Source organism: Primulina tabacum, chromosome 11 (assembly GCF_025594145.1).
Source record: "Primulina tabacum isolate GXHZ01 chromosome 11, ASM2559414v2, whole genome shotgun sequence".
NCBI classification, from domain to species: Eukaryota; Viridiplantae; Streptophyta; class Magnoliopsida; order Lamiales; family Gesneriaceae; genus Primulina; species Primulina tabacum.
The window spans coordinates 16,995,709-17,018,627 of record NC_134560.1 but is presented as its reverse complement, the minus strand read 5'-3'; the positions used below and the strand labels follow the sequence as shown (position 1 = coordinate 17,018,627).

Here is a 22,919-nt window from a genome sequence, read left to right as displayed (position 1 = left end):
ATTTCTCATAGAGTTAACTTCTTGAGACTGATTGGAAAAACGTAGTCCATATCAAAGAGGGACTAAAAGAGTCAGACACAAAGGTATAATGGTGTAGACCGAAAGAGAATTCTAATTCTTCAAGGTTTTGTAGATGAAAAAGATTGTTGAGATTAAAATCATCCTGATTATAATCTTACCCCTCATAAACAATGGTCAATTTCTTTAGATTCACGAGTATTTTGATGACATCTTCAGTAAATGAAATTGATCATAATGCTAAGTGTTTGTAGATCACTTTTGTTGATGATTCCTATGTTAAAGGCATCCGAAAAATAATAGGAGGCTCATTATAAGATTCCTTAACTTCGGCATCCTCAAAATTTCATAGGGTACTTGCAATTCTTCATAGTAAAGCACATTAGCATCTATAGTCTTGAGATTGGGAAGTTTGGACAATTAGGCAAGAAACTGGTCGAGGTGTGAGATAGTGTCATCTAAGATAAAAGAAATGTACCTTAAATTGACGAATGTTGAGATTACACTTGATAAATCACACCAAGTCACATTGGGTGAATTCAAGATACTGAGGTGCTTGAATTTCGGAGAAAGCGTTGGAAAATCCCATGTCTCCTAAGTGTTTTCTTGCTTGTTGAATGTGCAACGAGACGACGCTTTAGGTTCTCTTTGGCATCATTACAGACATTTCTTGTGGACGAGACATGATGAAGAAATTTCTCTTCGTCAGCTTTAGTTATAAAAATCTTCCTCAAGAGATCATGAATTCCGACAGCTACAAGTTCCCCATCTGGCCCTTTGTTGCTCACTAATATCAGATTTCTATTCACAAGATCCTCCAAACATCCCTTCCCCACATCTTCCAAGCATTTAGACTGATTACTTGGTTTAAGAAATCCCTCTGCAACCCACAACATGATTATCTTAGAAACATCAATTTCAAAATCTTCTGGAAAAGCTGCCATGTAAAGGAAACATAGCTTTAATCGCTGAGATAACCAATCATAACTCAAACATAGTATCTTTGAGCATTGCACCGGATTATGGATTCTATTGAGCTCATATTTTCAAAAATAATTTCCCAAAATTCTTCTTCCATCGTGTTTCCCGAAGAAAAGAGCAGTCCTGTCACGACCACAATCGTGAGCGGAAGTCCCCTGCAGTTTCTTGCAACCTTCTTCCGGAGTTCCACCAGGTGGAGAGGACAAGATTCTTTCCCGAAAATATTCTCCTCAAGTAGTTTCCAACTTTGATCTTCATTCAAAAAAGCTTCATTTAGTGGATCGGAATACTGGATGATCCTGCATAAACCGCAACGTCCAATAGCCTCGTTGTTAACAAGATTCGACTTCCATTGTCATCATCTGGAAATAACATCTCCAAATCATCCCAAGCCTTGGTACTCCATATAATATCATCAATCACAACGAGATATCGTCTACCGATGAGATTTCGGTACACTAGCTTTGTCAATTGGTCTTCGCTCTCACCTGATCGTTCATTAAGATCAGTGGTGCATTTCTTGATGGATTGAAGAAGCTCCAAAAGAGTATCTCTTCTTTGATACTCTCCAGACACTGTAGTCCAAGCCAAGATGTCAAAATACTGAGCGCGGAGTGAATCCTCGTAAGTTCTTCTTCCTAGAGTCGTCTTCCCGATTCCTCCCATCCCAACCACAGGCGGAGCTAGCTCGAGTGGCACAATTTTTTTTATAAAAAATTTATATGTAAATTTTGTAATAATATGATATTAGCTCGGGTAGATCAATTTAAAATATTAAAAAATTCTAGAATATCAAATTCTAGCCCAGACAGAGTGATATTTCTGGCTCCGCCACTAATCCCAACAATGGGTATAATTTGGAGTTTAGACGAATCTTCGTACATACATTCTTTGATAGCATTCAGGTCATCATCAAATCCAACAACCTTGTTCACAGCGACTTCGACCGTGGATGAGTGATCAACGGGAGAAGAAAAAGTTCTGGGTCGGAGATCTTCTGCTGTATCTGTGTTCTTCATCTTCATTTTCTCGTCCCAGATAAAATCAATCCTTTGCTTTTTCGGAAGAACTCCTATCATGATGTCCAAGTCTCGATCCAAGTTCACCTCGTGATCACAATGAGTCTCGGAAGAACTCCTATCATGATGAGTTGTTGCTACTGAACACAGATATGAATCCATGATATCCTGCGCTTCATATGCAGCATTTTTGATTTCATTTCCCATACGATCATGTCTTCCACGATGCTTCCCCAGACAATCTTTGAGGAAATTGACAATGGAATCAACTTTTTCTTGAAGGGAAATAATTTTTTCTTTGTGAAGGGGATCGATATGTTGTTCAAGATCCAAAATCTGGTGGAGTGATCTAACAAGTGAGAGAAGCGCAGCATAAGCTGCCATGGCCGGTAGACAAAGATGGAGGAGTTGTAGTTTCAATTTGCTTGCTGAATTTGTGCAAATTTACACAAATATGAAAGGAGATCTTCATTTCCCACGAGATCTTCATTTGTATTACAAAAAGACAGTGGAAACAAAATTAGTAAATGTACCAGTTGTTACCCATTTATATATAAAAATAAAAATTAAATAAAGGCTTGGCCAAATTAATATATACAACGCATCTCTCATGATACTCACGGAAAATTTAGGATCCGATTCCGGGAAGTGTCACTAGTACAGACGCATGGTTTTGAAATTGTCCTGAGCCTGAAATCACAAAGAAGACCGTTAGAAGGGGGCCAGGAGGGTGTCCTGGCGTAGCCCCTCCGACGCTCAAGTCAATGACTGAGAGGATATATGGGGGGAGCAGCTAAGGGTGCTGCTGAAAACAATTTAGTGAATAATTCAACTGAACGCTCAAACCTGGTATTTATAGGACAATACCTGGGCCCTTGGTGGACCTGTCTTCCATTTGGGCTGGGGATGGTGAGCCTGTCTTCCATTTGAGCTGGGGATGGGCCAAGGGTAGTGGGCCCATCCATGGGGTATCACCAGAATCCCCCTCTCGAGTCGAACTGAATCGTATGTTCAAAGTTTGATTAATTGGGTTGTCCTTGATTTATCAGCGACGAAGGCATACCGTGTTAGAGAAATTTATTTGGTTTGTCGTCAACGAAAGATGTTACCGGCGCGAAAATTACGGGGATCGACCTGCCCGGTCAGGTCGAGGGGATCGACCTGCCCGGTTAGGTCGTGGAGGTCTGGAGGCAATAATCATTCTCAAGGGTGAGGGCGTGCAAAAAATTTGGAAACAAATCAAATCGTAATCTGGTTTCAAAGGGAAAGATATCAAATCAAATCGTAATATCCTCCTGAATGGTAAGATTTGGTCTGAGCTCCCCTATAAACAAAAGTCACCTCCCCATGTCATTATCATTTTTCCCACACAAAAGATTTCCTTTGCAACTTGTTCACTAGCTCTCCCTCGACACAGTCTCTCGTCGCTTACCCATCGCCTTGCCCTAGCCCGTGCCGGCCGCACGCCTCGCACAACGCCCATGCCTAGCCACCCTGCCCTAGCCAAGCCACGCCTCGCCTGCGTGCCTCGCTAAGCCAGCCTTCATCGCCTGCGCGCTAGCCCCAACGAGAGCTCGCCCTGCCCCTGTGTGCCAGCTCGCCCAAGCTTGCCTCACGCTCGCCCGGCGCCCTCGCCCCGCACGAGCGCACGCCTGCCCCATGCCAGTGCTCGCCCAACGAACGACGCCCGCCCCAGCGCACATCGCCCCATCGCGAGCTCGCCCCGCAACCCTGCTCGCCCAAGCTTGCCTCACGCTCGCCCGGCGCCCTCGCCCCGCACGAGCGCACGCCTGCCCCGTTCCAGCGCTCGCCCAACGCGCGACGCCCGCCCTTGCGCGCATCGCCCCATCGCAAGCTTGCCCAGCACCCTTGCTCGCCTGCTCGCCTAAGCTTGCCTCACGCTCGCCCGGCGCCCAAGCGCCCTCACGCTCGCCCCCGCCGAGCTCGCCCCTCGCCACGTCCCCGCCTCTTCCGCGTACACACCAGCGCCCCTGCCGCACCCCTGCCCCGAGCTCGCCCGAGCACCCCGACAGCCACGCTCGCCCGAGCACAGCCACGCTCGCCCTGCCCCGAGCTCGCCTGCCACGTCCCCGCCTCTTCCGCGCAAACACCAGCGCCCCTGCCACACCCCGGCCCCTAGCTTGCCTGAGCGCCCCGACAGCCATGCTCGCCCGGCGCGCCCTCGCCCCGCACAAGCATTCATCACACTTTTGCTCGTCACCGGCTCATCCTTGCTGCTTTTTGAGTATTCTTTCACGTCTCTTCCGGGTCAGTTCTCTCTTTTTGCTGTTTGATTATCCTTAGTACCCATGTCTTCATCTGATTCCGAGTTTAATTCTTCGAGTGACCCTGAGTGGTTTAGCGAGTCCAGCGAGTCTAGCAGGTCTAGCGAGTCTAGCCTGAGTAGGTCCTCCCTAGCTGATCCTGAATTTACCCTCGGTTCTCACGAGGAGGAAGTCACCACTCATAACCGTCTTGGTAAGGAAGTGCGCCATGTGACCCAACAGATGAACATATCTGAAGCAGATAACTTATGGTACGGTCACTTGTCATCCCACATCCCTCCTGGTAGCGAATCAAAACTTAGAACTTTGTGGCACATTCTTCCATCCCATCAGATCATCATTCCTACCACTAAGGACCGAACCTACCTAGCTCCCAAGGCTGCTACACCTTCTTTCAGCACCACCTTGATGCCAGTCTCCGTTTTCCCTTGTGCGATTTCTTCCAAGAATTGAGCAAATACTATCAGGTTCATCTAGGTCTGCTCACTTCCAATGCTCTCCGCTTGATAAGCTGTTTTGCTGTTCTATTCCGGGCCTTAGACCTCCCTTTGAATTGCACCACTTTCTCCTACTTCTTTGTTCTGTCCAGATCAAAAGAAGGACCTTTCTATGTGACTTGTCGGTCTAGCCATAAGCTTTTCGAAGGGGATCCTAGTCATGTTAAGGACTGGAAAAAGTACTTCTTCTTTATCCAACCACCCAAAGAATTGACCTGTTATATCGATTGGTACCCCACTTTCACCAAACCTGAACTTTCCAAGGGTTATAAGAAGGAGAAGGAATATCTTGAGATATTGAGTGTACTAGGATATCGATGCTTTAGCATTCCCCAACTTTTATCTGAAGATCTCCTGTGCCATGCCGGGTTAAGTCCCGCAAAAATTAAACTGAAGGAGGATGTCGGTAGATATTCTCATCTCTTCACCCTTTCTGTTTCTCTTTTGCTTATTGTATTCTTTGATAATATTCTCATTCGGTTCACTGTTTTATTTGCAGGTGCTAGAATCATGAATGCCGCACTGCTTCGTGAGATTGCGAAAAAGAAAGTTGGGAGTTCATGAATTCACTGGGATGGTCTGACCTCACTCGCCGGACATGCAGCAGCATCACTGAGGTATATTTCTCCTTCTAGTCTCTAGATTGATGTCCAATACATGTATGATTTTCTTGTCATCTTTTCACTCTTGTCTACTTATTCAGGGCATGATGTACATAGGGGAGTTGGTTGAGCGTGCCAACGCCACTCGATCTACTGCCTGCCAAGACTTGCGCGAGGGCATGGCTCTTCGTGAACAGCTCCAGGCTACTATCGATGAGATGAAAGCGACACATGCTAAGGAGCTTTCGGAGTCCCAAGCTTGAGGTGACGAGCTTCTGAAGGAGAAACAAGAGCTTCTGAAAGAGAAACACGAGTTTCAGCGACGGACAGAGGACAGTGTGAAGGAGAACCAGAGGCTGAAGTAAGAGTTAAAGACTGCTCGAGCTGAGGCAGCACAAATCCATAGGGACCTCAAGGATGCCAAGGCGCAACACGCTTCTGAAGCCTCTTCATTCAAGGAAGAATTCCTCAAGTCTGAGGAGTTCAACGATATCTGCGCTCCTAAAGCTTATCATTTCCTGGAGGTGGGTTTCGAGGGTGCGGTCGGCCTCTTCAAGGCTAAGGGCTATCCTCCGCCAGGCGCCCCTACTGACTTCATCGACATTGAGACTTTCGTAGCGAGTCTCCCCCCGATTTTTAGACCGTTACTTTTGTTATTTTTTATTTTTGCAGACATTGTATACCTTCGGGCCATATTCGGTTATTTTCTGCCCTGTTTTACTTTCTGTAGTATTATGCAACTTTTGTGAAGTTTACATTTGGTTTTCTGTCGTATTGAGTATTTTGCGTTTGCATTCACTGCTTCTTCTGAATTTATCTCAGATGCCTTTAAACCACTAGGGTGAATAAAATTGACAGGGTACGAACTCCTCTTCTAGGTGATACCTTAATACCTTAGTAGGAAAATAAAAATTCAACATTCCCACCCTCTAACTCTTCTGCTAAGTGATAACTTAGCAGGAAAATAAAATTTTCTCTCCTCCCTAACTCTGCTTCTCTACTAGGCACAGCCTAAGTAGAAAAATAAAATTTTTTCTCTTCTTCCAAACTCTGCTCCTCTACTAGGGGATGCCTTAGCAGAAAAATTTAATTTTTCTCCTGCACTCAGCTCCTCTACTAGGCACAGCCTTAGTAGGAAAATTAAATTTCTCCCCGCCCCAACTATGCTCCTCTACTAGCACAGCCTATGTAGGAAAATAAAATTTCTCTCCACCCTAACTCTGCTCCTCTACTAGGCACAACCTAAGTAGGAAAATAAAATTTTTCTCCTGCACTCTGCTCCTCTACTAGGCGATGCCTTAGTAGGAAAATTTAATTTTTCTCTTGCACTCTGCTCCTCTGCTAGGCAATGCCTTAGTAGGAAAATAAAATTTCTCTCCTCCCTAACTCTGCTCCTCTACTAGGCACAACCTAAGTAGAAAAATAAAATTTTTTCTCTTCTTCCAAACTCTGCTCCTCTACTAGGCGAGGCCTTAGTAGGAAAATTTAATTTTTCTCCTGCACTCTGCTCCTCTACTAGGCACAGCCTTAGTAGAAAATTAAATTTCTCCCCGCCCCAACTCTGCTCCTCTACTAGACACAGCCTAAGTAGAAAAATAAAATTTTCTCTCCACCCTAACTCTGCTTCTCTACTAGGCACAGCCTAAATAGAAAAATAAAATTTTTCTCCTGCACTCTGCTCCTCTACTAGACGATGCCTTAGTAGGAAAATAAAATTTATCCCCGCCCCAACTCTGCTCCTCTACTAGGCACAGTCTAAGTAGGAAAATAAAAATTTTCTCCTGCATTCTGCTCCTCTACTAGACAGAGCCTAAGTAGGAAAATAAAAATTTTCTCCTGCACTCTGCTCCTCTACTAGGCGATACCTTAGCAGAAAAATTTAATTTTTCTTCTGCAATCTGCTCCTTTACTAGGCGCAACCTTAGTAGGAAAATTAAATTTCAACGCCTTCAAAATACAACAACATTAATGAACTTAAAAGAAAAACTTGATTTTATTGAATTCTAAATGATTACATAAGAAAATTCGAAATGAAATACATCAGCAATCAAATCAAGGATAATATTTTCTAAGATGATAAGCGTTACAGGGCCTCTTCAATACCTTGCCTTGCGCATTCTCCAAATAATAGGCTCCAGAGCTCAGCCTTTCAATAACTTTGAAGGGACCCTCCCACTTTGGGTCAAATTTTCCTCTCTGCTCTTCTTGCACCTTCCTCAGGACCAAGTCACCTACCTGGAAGTTTCTTTGAATGACCCTTCGATTATAAGACTGTGCAATGCGATTTTTATAAACTTCCATGTGAATGCTGGCAGCCTCTCTCTTTTCTTCCAGAAGATCAAGGTCAGTGGCACGTCTTGCATCATTGTCCTCCCCGTAAAATATTACCCTTGCTGACTCCAGCCCAATCTCAGTCGGGAGCACTGCCTCATTACCGTAGACCAAACTGAAAGGAGTTTCTTTGGTTCTTTTCCTCGGAGTTGTTCGGTATGCCCATAAGACACTTGGTAGCTCATCCGCCCAATTGCCCTTAGCTTTGCAAAGTCGAACTTTTAGACCCTGCACCAGTGTCTGATTAGTCACCTCCACCTGACAATTACTCTGTGGGTAAGCTAAAGAGGTAAAGACTTGTTGGATCTTCATCTCTTTACACCAAGCTTGGATCTTGGCCCCTTGGAACTGTTTCCCATTATCGGATATCAGTTTCCTAGGTACTCCGTATCTGCATACTATACTCTTCCACAAGAATTTCAGGACATCATTCTCAATGATTCTGGCAAGAGGCTCTGCTTCCACCCATTTTGAAAAATAGTCAATTGCTACCAATAGGAACTTCTTCTGAGCGGGAGCTATAGGAAAAGGCCCCACAATATCTATTTCCCACTGGTCAAAAGGACAGGCGGCCGTGACAGCCTTCATCGCCGCGGCCGGCCAGTGATGTAGCCGGGCATGGCGTTGACAACTATCACAAGACATCACTAACTCTTGAGCATCATGCAGCACTGAGGGCCAAGAATAACCGGCGAGTAGCACCTTCCTTGCCAATGCACAAGCCCCTAAATGAATTCAACAACATCCCTCGTGAACTTCTCGGAGCACATAATCAGCCTCTTGATAACTCAAACACCGAAGAAGCGGCCCTACAAAAGACGTTCTATACAACACTTCTCCGATCATCACATAACGCGAACACTTTGTCTTCAACTTACGAGCTTCGCGAGGGTTATCAGGAAGCTTTCCCTCTTTCAAGTAATCAACTATGCCAGTCCTCCAATCATCCTCCTCCTGTTCAACTGCGGGTGAACTCTTGTGAGGTGTGAGTTCAACTTGAAATACCACATCTCTAGTCTTCCAACCTCCCATTGTTCCAGCCATTTTGGCTAGAGTGTCTGCCTTTTTATTTTCTTTCCTGAAAATCTGTTCAAATGTAATCTCTGTGAATTTCTCTCTGACTCTGTCCACTTTTCGAGCATACTCAATAAGCTTCTCATCTTTCACATCATACATCCCCTTCATCTGTTGTGCTACCAACTGTGAGTCAGAAAAAATAAGTACCCGGGTAGCTCCCACATTTCTGGCTGCTCGCAGTCCTGCCAACACAGCCTCATATTCTGCCTCATTGTTCGATGCTCGAAAGTCCAACCTTACAGCCAACCTCACTTCCTCCCCAGCTGGTGAAATCAGTACTACCCCCACCCCACTTCCCTCCTTCGACGAGGAACCATCCACATACATCTTCCAAGGGTCTTCATTCTCCTGATGCACGGTCTCGGCCAGAAAATCGGCCAAGGCTTATGCTTTGATAGCTGTTCTTGGCTCATACTGGATGTCATACTCTCTCAACTCAGTAGTCCGTTTTACCAAACAGCCAGACATATCGAAATGAGTTAAGATCCTCCCCAATGGACTGTTGGTGAGCACCACAATCGGAGGAGATAGGAAGTAGGGTCTCAAACGTCTCGCAGTCATCACTAAGGATAAAGCCAAATTTTCCAACCCTGAGTATCTGATCTCTGCCCTCTTGAGTGCATGCGAAACATAATAGACTGGCTATTGAGTTGATCCCTCCAACTTGACAAGGACCGAACTCACAGCTCACTCGGTGGAAGATAAATATACCCACAAAGGCTCACCTGCCGCCGGTTTGGCCAGGACAGGTAGCTCAGCAAGGTATTTTTTCAAATCTTCAAACGCTTTCTCGCAGGCTAGATCCCATTCAAATTTTTTTGCCTTTCTCAAAGTCTGGAAGAACGGTAAGCTTCTGTGGGCGGACCTCGAGATAAAACGTGCCAATGCAACAATCCTCCCTGTCAACTGCTAAATCTCTGGGTCCCCAGGGAGAGGCCACATATCTTGGATAGCTTGAACTTTCTCGGGGTTAGCCTCAATCCCCCTCTCTGTCACCATATAACCCAGAAACTTCCCATTCCTCACCCCAAAGATACATTTCTGAGGATTCAACTTCAGCCCATAGGACCTGAGGGTGGAAAAGGTCTCAACTAAGTCAGGTATGAGTTGGGTCGAATCCTTAGACTTTACAATGATGTCGTCCACATATACTTCGACATTCCTTCCCACCTACTCAGAAAAGACTCTATCCATCAATCGTTGATACGTGGATCTAGCATTTTTGAGTCCGAAGGGCATTACCACGTAGCAGAAAGTTCCTTCAGAGGTGATGAAACTCACTTTATCTTGGTCTCCCACAGCCAAGGGAATTTGATGGTACCCCTGATAAGCGTCCAGCATGCAAAGATATTGATGCCCAGCTGTGGAGTCCACCAACTGATCTATCCGAGGCAAAGGATAACAATCTTTAGGACATGCCTTGTTGAGATCTCTGAAGTCCACACACATCCTCCACTTCCATGAACTCTTCGGAACAAGGATGACATTCGAGAGCCAAGTAGGAAATTGTACCTCTCGAATGTGCCCCGCACTGAGCAACTCCCTCACTTCTTTCTTTATAACTATATCCTTCTCAGGCCCGAAATGTCTCTTTTTCTGCTTTACGGGACGAGAATTTGGTAAGATGTTCAATCGTTGCTCTGCTACATCTGGGCTTGTCCCTATGAGCTCTTGGGCTGACCAAGAGAATCCACTGAGATTAGCCTATAAACAAGTAATGAGTTCATCCCTGACCTCTGGGTCAAGGTCAGGGGCTATTCTTAACGTCTTCTTGTCGGGCCCCAATGTCACGATCTCCGGCTTCTCATCCATCACCTCATGAACCTCCCTCACTACTACGGGCAACCCACTTCGTCCCTTTCTAATCATATTGAACTCCACACGCGCCCTCTTCCCCTTTTCTTTCACTATCCCCTCATAACACCAACGCGCGACCCTCTGGTCGCCGCATAAGACTCCAACCTCCTTCCCTATAGGAAACTTCAACTTCTGATGATACGTGGACGCTACAGCTTTGAAATCTTTTAGGGATGGTCGCCCCAGAATTCCATTGTAAGTGGATGGGGTGTCCACCACAGTAAACTGTTGTCATCTTTGTTACCCGCCGAGGCTCATGTCCCAAAGATAGAGGAAGGACAATCTGACCGAGCGGCGGGATGGCAAGCCCTGCAAATCCATATAGAGGAGTAGAGATCGGCTCGAACTCAAATCCCTCCACCTTCATCTGATCCAGAGTGCTCTTGAACAGGATATTAACAGAGCTTCCATTATCAATAAAGATTCGTGCCACATTGTAATTGGCAACGGTGGCCGTCACCACCAAGGCATCGTTATGAGGAGCCACAATGCCTCGGAGGTCATCCGGTCCAAAACAGATGACAGGATCCTGGGTTAAGTCCGCACTCCTAGATATTTCAAAATTCTCCAACCTCCTCCCATGCGCCTTCCGCGCTCGCCCGGAATCCCCATCAGTAGCACCCCCCGAGATCATATGAATCATTCCTCTCGTAGGGTGGTTATCCTCATTCGCTCCCCTCCTCGGTTCAGCGGGCTCCCGAGGGACATCCTGAGCTCGACCTTCTCTCCTCGGCTCCTCGATCCTCTGATATATCCACGGAGAGCCTCGACCCCGCCTAGAAGATGGGCGAGATCTCAGTTCACTCCCGGACGAGGATCCTTCTTGCCTACCCCGCGGCGGAGGTCGAGCATTGTTCTCAACCCTCTGCGACTTCTCCCCCCTCTCCCCTGACTCCCTCACCTCCATCACCTTATCCCGACTCCTATTCAGAGGAACATGTGATGAGAATTGTCCTCTACTTCTGGTTCTGTCCTCCTCCCTCTCACCTGCACCTCTCTTCTTACCGCCCCTCTCGGCTCCCTCCACCCTACTCCCTTCGGGTCGGTTTTCCATCCTTCTGTACCGTTGGGCATCTTCCAAGTTTACATATTTATCCGCCCGAGCTAACAAGTGATCATAGCTCGACGGAGGTTTCTTGACCAGCGATTTGAAGAATTCTCCCCCCTCAGCCCTTGGTTAAAGGGACTTACCATGATGTCAGGAGTAGCCGCTGGTATTTCCAGTGCTGCACTGTTGAAACGCTTGAGAAATTCTTGCAAAGTTTCAACCTCTTGTTGTTTCATTACAAACAGGCTCAAATAATTCTTCTGGTGCCTCTTGCTACTGGCAAATAAAGCTATAGCAAAATCCTCAAAAGAGTGTATGGAGTTGGGCTGCAGGGTATTAAGCCATTGCTAGGCTGACCTCACCAACGTGCCCAGAAACACCCTGCACCTGACTCCATCTGAATATTGGTGCAACAGAGCCGCATTCTCAAATATCCCCAAGTGTTCTTCGGGGTCTGTATGTCCATCATATTCTCCAACGTTTGATTGTCGGAAATTTGGAAGAAGCCCTTCTTCCAAGATGGCTAGTGAAAAAGGGCTTCCTTTCTTGGGTACCGGCGCCCTGCTTCCTACCTGCTCCCTCAACCTCCGTATCTCCTTCGACATCTCCCCCATCTCACTAATCTCCCCACTTTGGAGGGGATGCGTCTCTTCAACCCTGCTCTGGTGGACTTCAACATTTTCCTCTCGCTCCTGGCGAGTGGCCTGCTCTTCAACGAACGTAGATTCTTGATTCCTCTTCATAGCCTCATCCACGGTCCGAGTAATAAATTGACCTAACTGCTCCAGGGTCAAGTTCCCCACATTTTCATTAGGACGGGGTTGCTCGACCCTGGTCTCTTGACGAGGTTGTTCTGTTCTCGCCTCCTGATGGGGCTGTTCCTACCTTGCCTCAGCATGAGACTGCTCGAGTCCCCTCTGAGAACACGATGACGCTGAGTTAACTCTTCTACTCCCTATCCTCCCTACCATCTCTACATCTCAACCCAAATGTTCCCACAAACGGCGCCAAGTGATACTCACGGGAAATTTAGGTTCCGATTCCGGCAAGTGTCACTAGTACAGACGCAGGGTTTTGAAATTGTCCTGAGCCTGAAATCACAAAAAGACCGTTACAAGGGGGCTAGGAGGGTGTGCTGGCGTAGCTCCTCCGACGCTCAAGTCAGTGACTGAGGATATATGGGTAGAGCAGCTAAGGGTGCTGCTAAAAACAATATAGTGAATAATTCAACTGAACGCTCAAACCTGGTATTTATAGGAGAATACATGGGCCCTTGGTGGGCCTTTCTTTCATTTGGGCTGGGGATGGGCCAAGGGTAGTGAGCCCATCCATGGGGTATCATCTCATATCATTAAATTATACGCAAAATTTATATGAGAATATCTTGATGAGTCTTTTATCCGTCTCACGTATATAAATCAGTGAGATTGTCTAATAAAAATTTACTCTTATTTGTTTAAAAAAGAAATTTTATGCCCTCTTAATTTTTCATGTTGACGATATTGATTGTTGAACTATTGGATCGATAAATATAGTGGATAATATATGTATTATAAAATATGGATTATTGGTAATTGTTGTCTACAAGAATCCCAAGCCGGAGGTCCACACTGATGAAACCGTTAAAGGAAATATGGAGTCCTATGTATACTTTGGATACATTTGACTCTTGAATCTTGATAGGTAAACATGTCTTAAGTTTTAGAGTTTAAATTAAATGTTTAATCACATGGAATCTTTCTCAAGTTTGTTAAAACACAAACATTTATGAGATGGTCTCACATGTTAATTTTGTGAGACAGATCTCTAATCCGACCCAATTCATTAAAATTATTATTTTTATGTTAAAAATATTATTTTTAATTGAATATATAGACCAGTTCGACTTGTCTCACAGTTACAGATCGGTGAGACCGTCTCATAAAAACATACTGTTGTTAAAATATCCTTGTCAAAATGAAAAGATAATTAATTTGAAAATAAAAAATTATCAAAATTAGTGCAAAACGGCGTTAGTGTATTATTAAATTTGGATTGATGGAAGCTAAATTTAAAATTAGAATTGTGCATGAAAATGATGGTGAAGTAAAAATGTATTTTTATGACATGCAATTTATTTCCCTAGAATAATTTCTTAAAAGAACTTTCCAAAAAATTCCAAAACAAAACAAAACCTCTAGTTTTTGGATATTTTTTAGATCATCTTGTCCAAACAGATATTTTCAAGAAAATTTAATTTTCTGTTCAAGCTTGGGGATCACACTTCATGAATGTATTTATGATCTGAATGAACTCATGTTATTATTTCTAGTTTGTAATTTTTAAATCTCAATTATCTTAATTTTGTTCAGTTAAATGTAAAGCACCAATGTAAGGCCCTATAATTAATTATCCGGTAATTTGGCATAATTAGAATAATTATTGAGTTGTAAATTAAAATAATTATTTATGCCAAATAAATTCTAGAAGTGTGTTAAAAAAAATGTATTTTTGAATATCGGAGTTAAAACGATATAAAAAAATACATATAGAGTTTAAATAACACACGAGAGCAAAATAAATTCAGACGGGGATAAATGGGCTTGAGTTACTATTTGAGTAACCAAATATACAATATATAAATATACATATACATACACACAAATTTCAAAATAAAAGAAGAAAAAAACGAGAGAAAGGGAGAAAGGAAGAAAGAAGGAAACCAATTTTCGAAACCCTTGGAGCAGCCGCAGAAAAGTCGCGATATCTCCTCCGTCCGGCGTCCAAAATTAATCGGTCTAAAGGGGTGTCTTCCTAACATCCTAGGCTTTGATTAGAGTCAGAAATCGCGAAGTTTGAGCAAGGATTCGGGTAGATCGAAGCTGCTCTTCCAGTGCTCTGTTTCTGCTCAAATTCTTCTGGTTTCGGGGTGAGAGTTTTGGTGTTGCTGCGATTTTTACAACTTGAATTTGTAGAAATGACTTAAAAAGAACTTGTAGCTCTGTTTGTTAGCTTTCTATAGCCGCTGGAATCATCGAATTTGGATAAGAAACGGAATTGATATGATTTTTCTAAAAAATGTGTCAAATCGAATTCTGGAATGGTGCTGTGCAGGACACCTACTGTAATTCGAGTTTTTGTCAATTATGCGCTCGAATTCTGGACTTGTTATTCAAAAGAAAGTTGTAGAGCTATGTGTTATCTTCGTAATGATATAAGATTTGTTAAATTCAATTAAGAATTGAGCAAGTTATGCTCATTTTTCCGAAACTGCTCAGTATGAGATTCTGCCCGAAAATATGTTGAGTGGAAGTGTCTTCTTGATAATTCCGGGATTTATCTATTAAGATTATGGGAATAGTTTCTTCTAGAAAAAGTTAAATATTCAAGTTATCATTCATTTCCAATTGGCGGATATTGATTTGAGGTAATATTGAGCGAGATACGAATTTTATGCTCTTTTGTGCCAAATTTGACATTGGTATGGAATGTAGTTCATGATCGGTTTATTGTTGCTTTGTTTGGGCCAAGGGTCTTGAAGTAAAGTTGTTATTGGATTGTCAAGTTGGTATATGTATGTTACAGCTCGGTAACATACGACGATAAAACATAAATTATGTTTAATTGCCATTCTGTGTTACATTGATCGGGTGTATGACTTGTTGGATTTTGGAAATTGTTAAATGCCTTCGTTGTGATCTATGTTTATTATTGTGACATATTCTTGGCATTTAGCATCGGACATACTGTTATGACATTCATGTTGAGCCCTATCGTTCTTGTTAGCACATTGTTGATATCCGTTGTTATCTGGCACTGTTGTTTATCTCGGGATCATTGTGTGGCTGATAGGCCTATACACATGAGACCGTAGATGTGATTGAACAATCCCGTGGTTAGTGCAGCCTTTTGAAGTGAGCGTTGAGATTGTGTCATCTAGTTCGTTTTGTTGTGCCATCCTGTTATATCGTATCAGCTGTATGGAGGCCGAGTCAAGGGTGTTATTCAGTACAGCTTGGCATACCTCGCATACTTGGCAGGGCAGTTTAGCTGCATGACGATGTAGCTCCCCAGTGTTGTTGCTCGAGCATTATTCCAGTTGTTATCGTACCGTTTGTTGGCTCCTGTTTTCCCGGTTATTCGTTGAGCCTTTCATGCATTGCATATTATATTTTATTATATGATTATGCATGATTTATGTTTATTGTTGTTATTGTTGAACTGTTTCATACCAGAATCCTAACCTCAGTTGTTTACTGGGGTGGCTGCTGTGGTTGCTATTGGGCCCCATGGTAGATCTCCCGAGTCGTTTTGCAGCATCAGGCCGAGGTTCCGCCAGTGGAGCTCGGGATTGAGGTTAGATTGCTTGGTTATGTTCAGTGGAGCCTCCCTGTTGGTCTATATGTATGTCTTGAGTTTGTTCAGTCTTGTATTGTAGTTTATTTGCCGGGGAGATGCCCCGTGTATCTGTATTGATATTTGGTTGTTCTGGTTATGTTCTGAGGCGACTCTGTGATTTTAATGATCTGGCGAGTATTTGGTAAGTTTTAAATTCTGTTTAGTCCTGGCCAGTGCGGCTATAGGTTGTTGACTTTGGTTTTTTTTTAATGACTCTAGTTGGAGTATATTTTGATATAAAATGCTGCTTGAGTTTTCGGGATGTCCTACTTACGGGGAGGTCATGCCGAAATTTTTCTAGGCCCTGAGGTCCGTTTTAAATTATTTTAAATCATTTCCGCTGCAAATCTAAATCAAACAATTATTGTTTGATCATTAATTGTCATTAGGGTAACTGGGCCTCACATCTTGGTATTAGAGCGTAAACTGGGATACGCTCGAACTAGAGTCTAGGACACTCGAGTCTTGGCACTAAAATGGTTGTTGCGTCTGTGTATGCTACTTGACAGAATGTTTATGTGATTATATGATCTGTTTACTTCCATTCTAATTGTTTTGGTGTTTTATTGTATAGAATGAAGGGAGGTGGAGAAATTCCTGTTGATGAGATTCCTCTAGCTCGAGGTCGAGGTCGTGGGCGTGGTAGACCTCGTGTCTGGGTTGTTGATGATACTTTTGTGGAACAAGCTGCTGATCAGTTAGAGCATCTTAGGATGGATGAGTTAGTTGCGCGTTTCCATTCTATGCATCCTCCTCGATTCAGTGGTTCGGAGGGAGCTGAGAAATCTGAGTTAGGATTTTTGAGATTGAGAAATTGTTCGATTTGATTGAGTATCCTCCAGAGTGTCGATTGAGATTAGCTGTGCATCAGTTGAAAGATCGTGCCAAAATGTGGTGATCTACTACATTGATGACTTTAGATGCTTAGAGGATCATTCCATCATGGGATATATTCAAGCTGAAGTTTAAGGAGAGTTATTGTCCTCCACATTCTACAGTTCTAAGGCTTCTGAGTTTCATAACCTGAAACAAGGCGATATGTCAGTTGCGGAGTATGCAGATTCTTTTTATGCTATGCTGAGATATGCTCCTCATGTTGCTGCAAGTCAGGTTGCTGTTGTTGAGAGTTTTATTGAAGGATTGAACGATCATCTGCACCCTTTTGTTTCTACCGGTAAGCCACTGAATTATCTTGAAGCAGTGGAAATAGCAAAAAGGGCTGAAGCTAGTCTTAAGAGGAGTGGCAATCGAGCTCCTACCCAACATTATCAGTCGGGGAGACAACAATTCAGTTCATCTGGTTCTGCATCTCTTCGTCCACGTGGGAAACAATTTAAGAAGCCTGGTTCTAGTTCTTCGAGTTCAGGGAGTTCGGGGAACCGTGGGGGATATCGCTATAGTGGACCTTACTGTGATCACTGTGGAGGCAAGCATTCCAGTAATCAGTGTGTTGGAGTTCAAGGGGTTTGTAATGTTTGTGGTCGGCCTGGCCATTTTGCTAGAGTCTGTCCTAGTAAGACGGGGAAATAAGCCCAGGCAGGTAGTGGAGCTCAAAGTAATAGAATTCCAACAGCGTCCCAGTCCTCCCATCAGCCTAGTCGCCCTTCGCATCAGAGCAGAGGGCAAGGTGGTCAACAAAATTAGTCATCTGTTCATGTATTTGCCTTGACTGAGGATGAGGCTCAGGCAGCTCCAGGTACTGTCATTACCGGTAATTGTACTCTATGTGGTTTTATAGCACGAGTGTTATTTGATACTGGAGCATCTCATTCCTTTGTTTCTCATGCATTCGTTGTTTCGCATGATCTTCGCACCACTAGTATGAATTCCAATCTATATGTTGTTAATCCGATGGGCAAAATGATTATCACTGATAATGTGGTGTTCAATGCGGTTTTGTTTCACGATGAAAATGTTCTATATCTCAATCTCATAGTTCTACCTATGCATGACTTTGATTGCATCGTTGGTATGGATGTTTTGACTGCAAATCGTGCCACTGTTGACTGTTATCGAGGAATAGTTCGTTTCAGACCTAGCTTTGCTCCTAAATGGAATTTCTATGGTCGTGGTTCTCAAGCGAAGATTCCTCTAGTTTCTGCCATTGAAATGAATCGATTGTTAGATTCTGGTCATGAAGGTTTTCTGGTTTATGCTGTGGATCTATCGTAAGATGAGCGACGGATTTCTGATATTCCTGTAGTCCGTGAGTTTCCTGATGTGTTTCCAGAAGAGATTCCTGGTTTTCCACCAGAACGAGAAGTTGAGTTTAGTATAGAATTAATGCCAGGAACTGAACCCATATCTCGAGCACCATATCGTTTAGCCCCTGTTGAGCTGAAAGAACAATTTCGGGATTTGTTGAGTAAATGTTATATTCGTCCGAGTTCTTCACCGTGGGGTGCACCGATTCTATTTGTCAAGAAGAAAGATGGAACGATGAGGATGTGTATTGATTATCGGCAACTGAATAAGTTTACTGTCAAGAATAAATATCCCAGAATTATGTTACCGAGGATGTGTATTGATTATCGGCAACTAAAAAAAATGTATTTTAGAATATCGGAGTTAAAACGATATAAAAAAATACATATAGAGTTTAAATAACACACGAGAACAAAATAAATTCAGACCGGGATAAATGGGCTTGAGTTACTATTTGAGTAACCAAATATACAATATATAAATATACATATACATACACACAAATTTCAAAATAAAAGAAGAAAAAAACGAGAGAAAGAGAGAAAGGAAGAAAGAAGGAAACCAATTTTCGCAACCCTTGGAGCAGCCGCAGAAAAGTCGCAATATCTCCTCTGTCCAGCGTCCAAATCTCAATCGTCTGAAGGAGTGTCTTCCTAACATACTAGGCTTCCATTCAAGTCAAAAATCGCAAAGTTTGAGCAAGGATTCGGGTAGATCGAAGCTGCTATTCCGGTGCTCTGTTTCTGCGCGAATTCTTCCGGTTTTGGGGTGAGAGTTTTGGTGTTGCTGCGATTTTTACAACTTGAATTTGTATAAATGACTTCAAAGAACTTGTAGCTCTGTTTGTTAGCTTTATATAGCCGCTAGAATCATCAAATTTGGATAAGAAACGAAATTGATATGATTTTTCTACCAAAATGTGTCAAATCGAATTCTGAAATGGTGCTGTGCTGGATACCTACTGTAATTCGAGTTTTTGTCATTTATACGCTCATATTCTGGACTTGTGATTCAAAAAAAAGTTGTAGAGCTATGTTTTATCTTCGTAATGATATAATATTCGTTAAATTCCATTAAGAATTGAGCAAGTTATACTCATTTTTCCGAAACTGCTCAGTATGAGATTCTGTCCAAAAATATGTTGAGTGGCAGTGTCTTCTTGATAATTCTGGGATTTATCTATTAGGATTATGGAAATAGTTTCTTCTAAAAAAAGTTAGATATTCGAATCTTTCATTTCCAATTGGCGGATATTGATTTGGGTTAATATTGAGCGAGATACGAATTTTATGCTCTTTTGTGCCAAATTGGACATTGGTATGGAATGTAGTTCATGATCGGTTTATTGTTGCTTTATTTAGGCCAAGGGTCTTGAAGTGAAGTTGTTATTGGATTTTCAAGTTGGTATAGGTATGTTACAGCTCGGTAACATACGACGGTAAAACATAAATTATGTTTAATTGCCATTCTGTGTTACATTGATCGGGTGTATGACTTGTTGGCTGTTGGAAATTGTTAAATGCCTTCGTTGTGATCTATGTTTATTATTGTGACATATTATTGGCATTTAGCATCGGACATACTGTTATGACATTCATGTTGAGCCCTATCGTTCTTGTTAGCCCATTGTTGATATCCGTTGTTATCTGACACTGTTGTTTATCTCGGGATCCTTGTGTGGCTGATAGGCCTATACACATAAGACCGTAGATGTGATTGAACAATCCCGTGGTTAGTGCAGCCTTTTGAGGTGAGCGCTGGGATTGTGTTATCTAGTTCGTTTTGTTGTGCCATCCTGTTATATCGTATCAGCTGTATGGAGGCCGAGTCAGGGGTGTTATTCAGCACAGCTTGGCATACCTCGCATACTTGGCAGAGCGGTTTAGCTGCATGATGATGTAGCTCCCCTGTGTTGTTGCTCAAGCATTATTCCAGTTGTTATCGTACCGTTTGTTGGCTCCTGTTATCCCGGTTATTCGTTGAGCCTTTCATGCATTACATATTATATTTTATTATATGATTATGCATGATTTATGTTTATTGTTGTTATTGTTGAACTGTTTCATACCAGAATCCTAACCTCAGTTGTTTACTGGGGGGGCTGCTGTGGTTGCTATTGGGCACCATGGTAGATCTACCGAGTCGTTTTGCAGCATCAGGCCGAGGTTCCGCCAGTGGAGCTCGGGATTGAGGTTGGATTGCTTGGTTCTGTTCAGTGGAGTCTTCCAGTTGGTCTATATGTATGTCTTGAGTTTGTTCAGTCTTGTATTGTAGTTTATTTGCCGGGGAGATGCCCCATGTATCTATATTGATATTTGGTTGTTCTGGTTATGTTCTGAGGCGACTCTGTGATTTTAATGATCTGGCGAGTATTTGGTAAGTTTTAAATTCTGTTTAGTCCTGGCCAGTGCGGCTATAGGTTATTGACTTTGGTTTTGTTTTAATGACTTTAGTTGGAGTATATTTTGATATAAAATGCTGCTTGAGTTTTCGGGATGTCCTACTTACGGGGAGGTCATGCCGAAATTTTTCTAGGCCCTGAGGTCCGTTTTAAATTATTTTAAACCATTTCCGCGGAAAATCTAAATCAAACCATTATTATTTGATCATTAATTTTCATTAGAGTAACTGGGCCTCACAACCAATGACATTATAATTATGCTGAAATTTTTAGGTTAATTTGATACATTGACTTCAATTATGTAAACCAAATTTGTAGAGATGCCGTTATATGTAATAATATATATTGACAAATTAAAATTCAATTTAAATAGAGTTTTTTTTTGCAGACACCTCTCCCACACTTTACATATTAATTTCACACACAGCTTCTTTGACATATTATAATTTTTACGCTTGATAATTGAGGTAAGTGCCGAATGCATAGTACAGGAGAAGTTAATACAAATAACCCAATTGAAATATTATTTTATGAATATATTTGGTCCCTGAAATTTAATAATTAAGTATCACATAATTATTCATATAGAAATTAACATTGCTTTAGGACTAATTAGTAATATTTTTTAGAGTTTAGGAACAAAGATGTTCGGTGAAATATTTATGGACGAAAAGTATTTTAGTAGTTGTTGGGTGCAATTATTGTCTCTACTAGATTGAGCAGTTGAAACGTGGTGTTTGAGTTGTTATACGGTTTAAAAGATTTGAGTTGCACCATTAACACTAGTTATAGCTTTTGTTAAAGTGGCAAACACGCGGTCCTACAATTGGTATCAGAGTCAAGGTCACGAGTTTCATTCTCATTGATTGCAAATAGTACACTTATTGGAAGATAGATTGTTGGGCGCAATAATTGTCTCTGTTGAATAGAGCAATGGAAACATGTTACCACTAGTTATAATTTTGGTAAAGCAGCAAACACTCAGTAGTAAACTATTAGGAATAAAAATATAAATTTTCCACGAGATAATTTATTATGCACTCCACAAGCCTGGAGAAAAAGAGAAGAAAACATCATTATCAAATAAAAATATTAAATTAGTAGTCTTCTAAATATACGATCATAAAAAAAATTAAGGTAATTGTAGACCTCATGTTACTTATTGCATATTCATAGACTTTATCTATACAGTTTGCATGGGTATATAGATAATGAGTATACAGATAAAATAAATGTCATAATTGGATAAAATCATAAAATTTTAGTAAAATAAAGATTGTTTTTACATAAAAATTAATAAAGCTCAAATCATAAGTTAGTTCATTGGTCACCTACTCTAACAGCCATCACCATCCAAATTAGTTTTATAAATAAAACATCGAATTTCACCTTTAAATTCTAACTTAGACAACGATTTCCATATTCAGTATAAGATATTACTAATTTTTTAAAAATTAGTTCTCTGTTTCTCTAAAATAAGTTATATATATATATATATAAAGTTATAAATTATTCAAAAAATAATTATATTGTGACCGAAATTAGTTTTAGATGACTAAAACTGAAATGACCAAATTGTATAATATGTAAAATTGACGAATCAAACAAATCACAAATATTGGAAGAACCAGGAAAGTGAGAAATAAAAATCAAGGTTTTATATAATTTAAATAAAATAAAATCAATATTATTATTAAAAGATCATAAACTAAAATAAAAAGAAGTAAATATGTAAGGTCCAGGAAATTTAAATTACGTAACCTGAATGCATACAATATAGGGTTTTATTTAATGATGTGTTTATTTATTTTTATGCATTTAATGCATAATTACTGCATGATAGGGTTCATTTCACGATCATTTTAATAGTTCACGCATTAGACTTTCTAGATGAATTTCACGCTCGATCGAGGAACGGAGACCGGGGAATTATCAGGAAAATTATTTTTTTAAGTGGCTAATTTTTATTTATTAATATAAGGTGTTTTAAATGTATTTTTCAAGAAATGGGCTTTGTTGGGTCTTTTTACCCGTCAGAGTATATTTTTAGTCGATACGCAAATTTTATCTATTCCGAGTACTTTTTGAGGGCTCAGACAATATTTTCAAAAACGTACCAAAACAAAATATTTTTCGGGAGTATTTTTGGGCTTGTTGGATTTGTTTTATTGCTAAATGGGCTCAAAAATCTTTTTTATCATTTTTAAATTAAGTGAGGGCC

At 41.7% G+C, this 22,919-nt stretch overlaps 1 long non-coding RNA gene across 1 annotated transcript; it reads left to right on the top strand.

Moving 5' to 3' along the window:
* Positions 1 to 15,202: 15,202 nt before the first annotated feature.
* LOC142519181 (uncharacterized) lies at positions 15,203 to 16,395 on the top strand. The gene is made up of 2 exons (XR_012813719.1): positions 15,203 to 15,268; positions 15,991 to 16,395. It is a non-coding gene; the product is annotated as an uncharacterized LOC142519181 (long non-coding RNA).
* Positions 16,396 to 22,919: the final 6,524 nt, after the last annotated feature.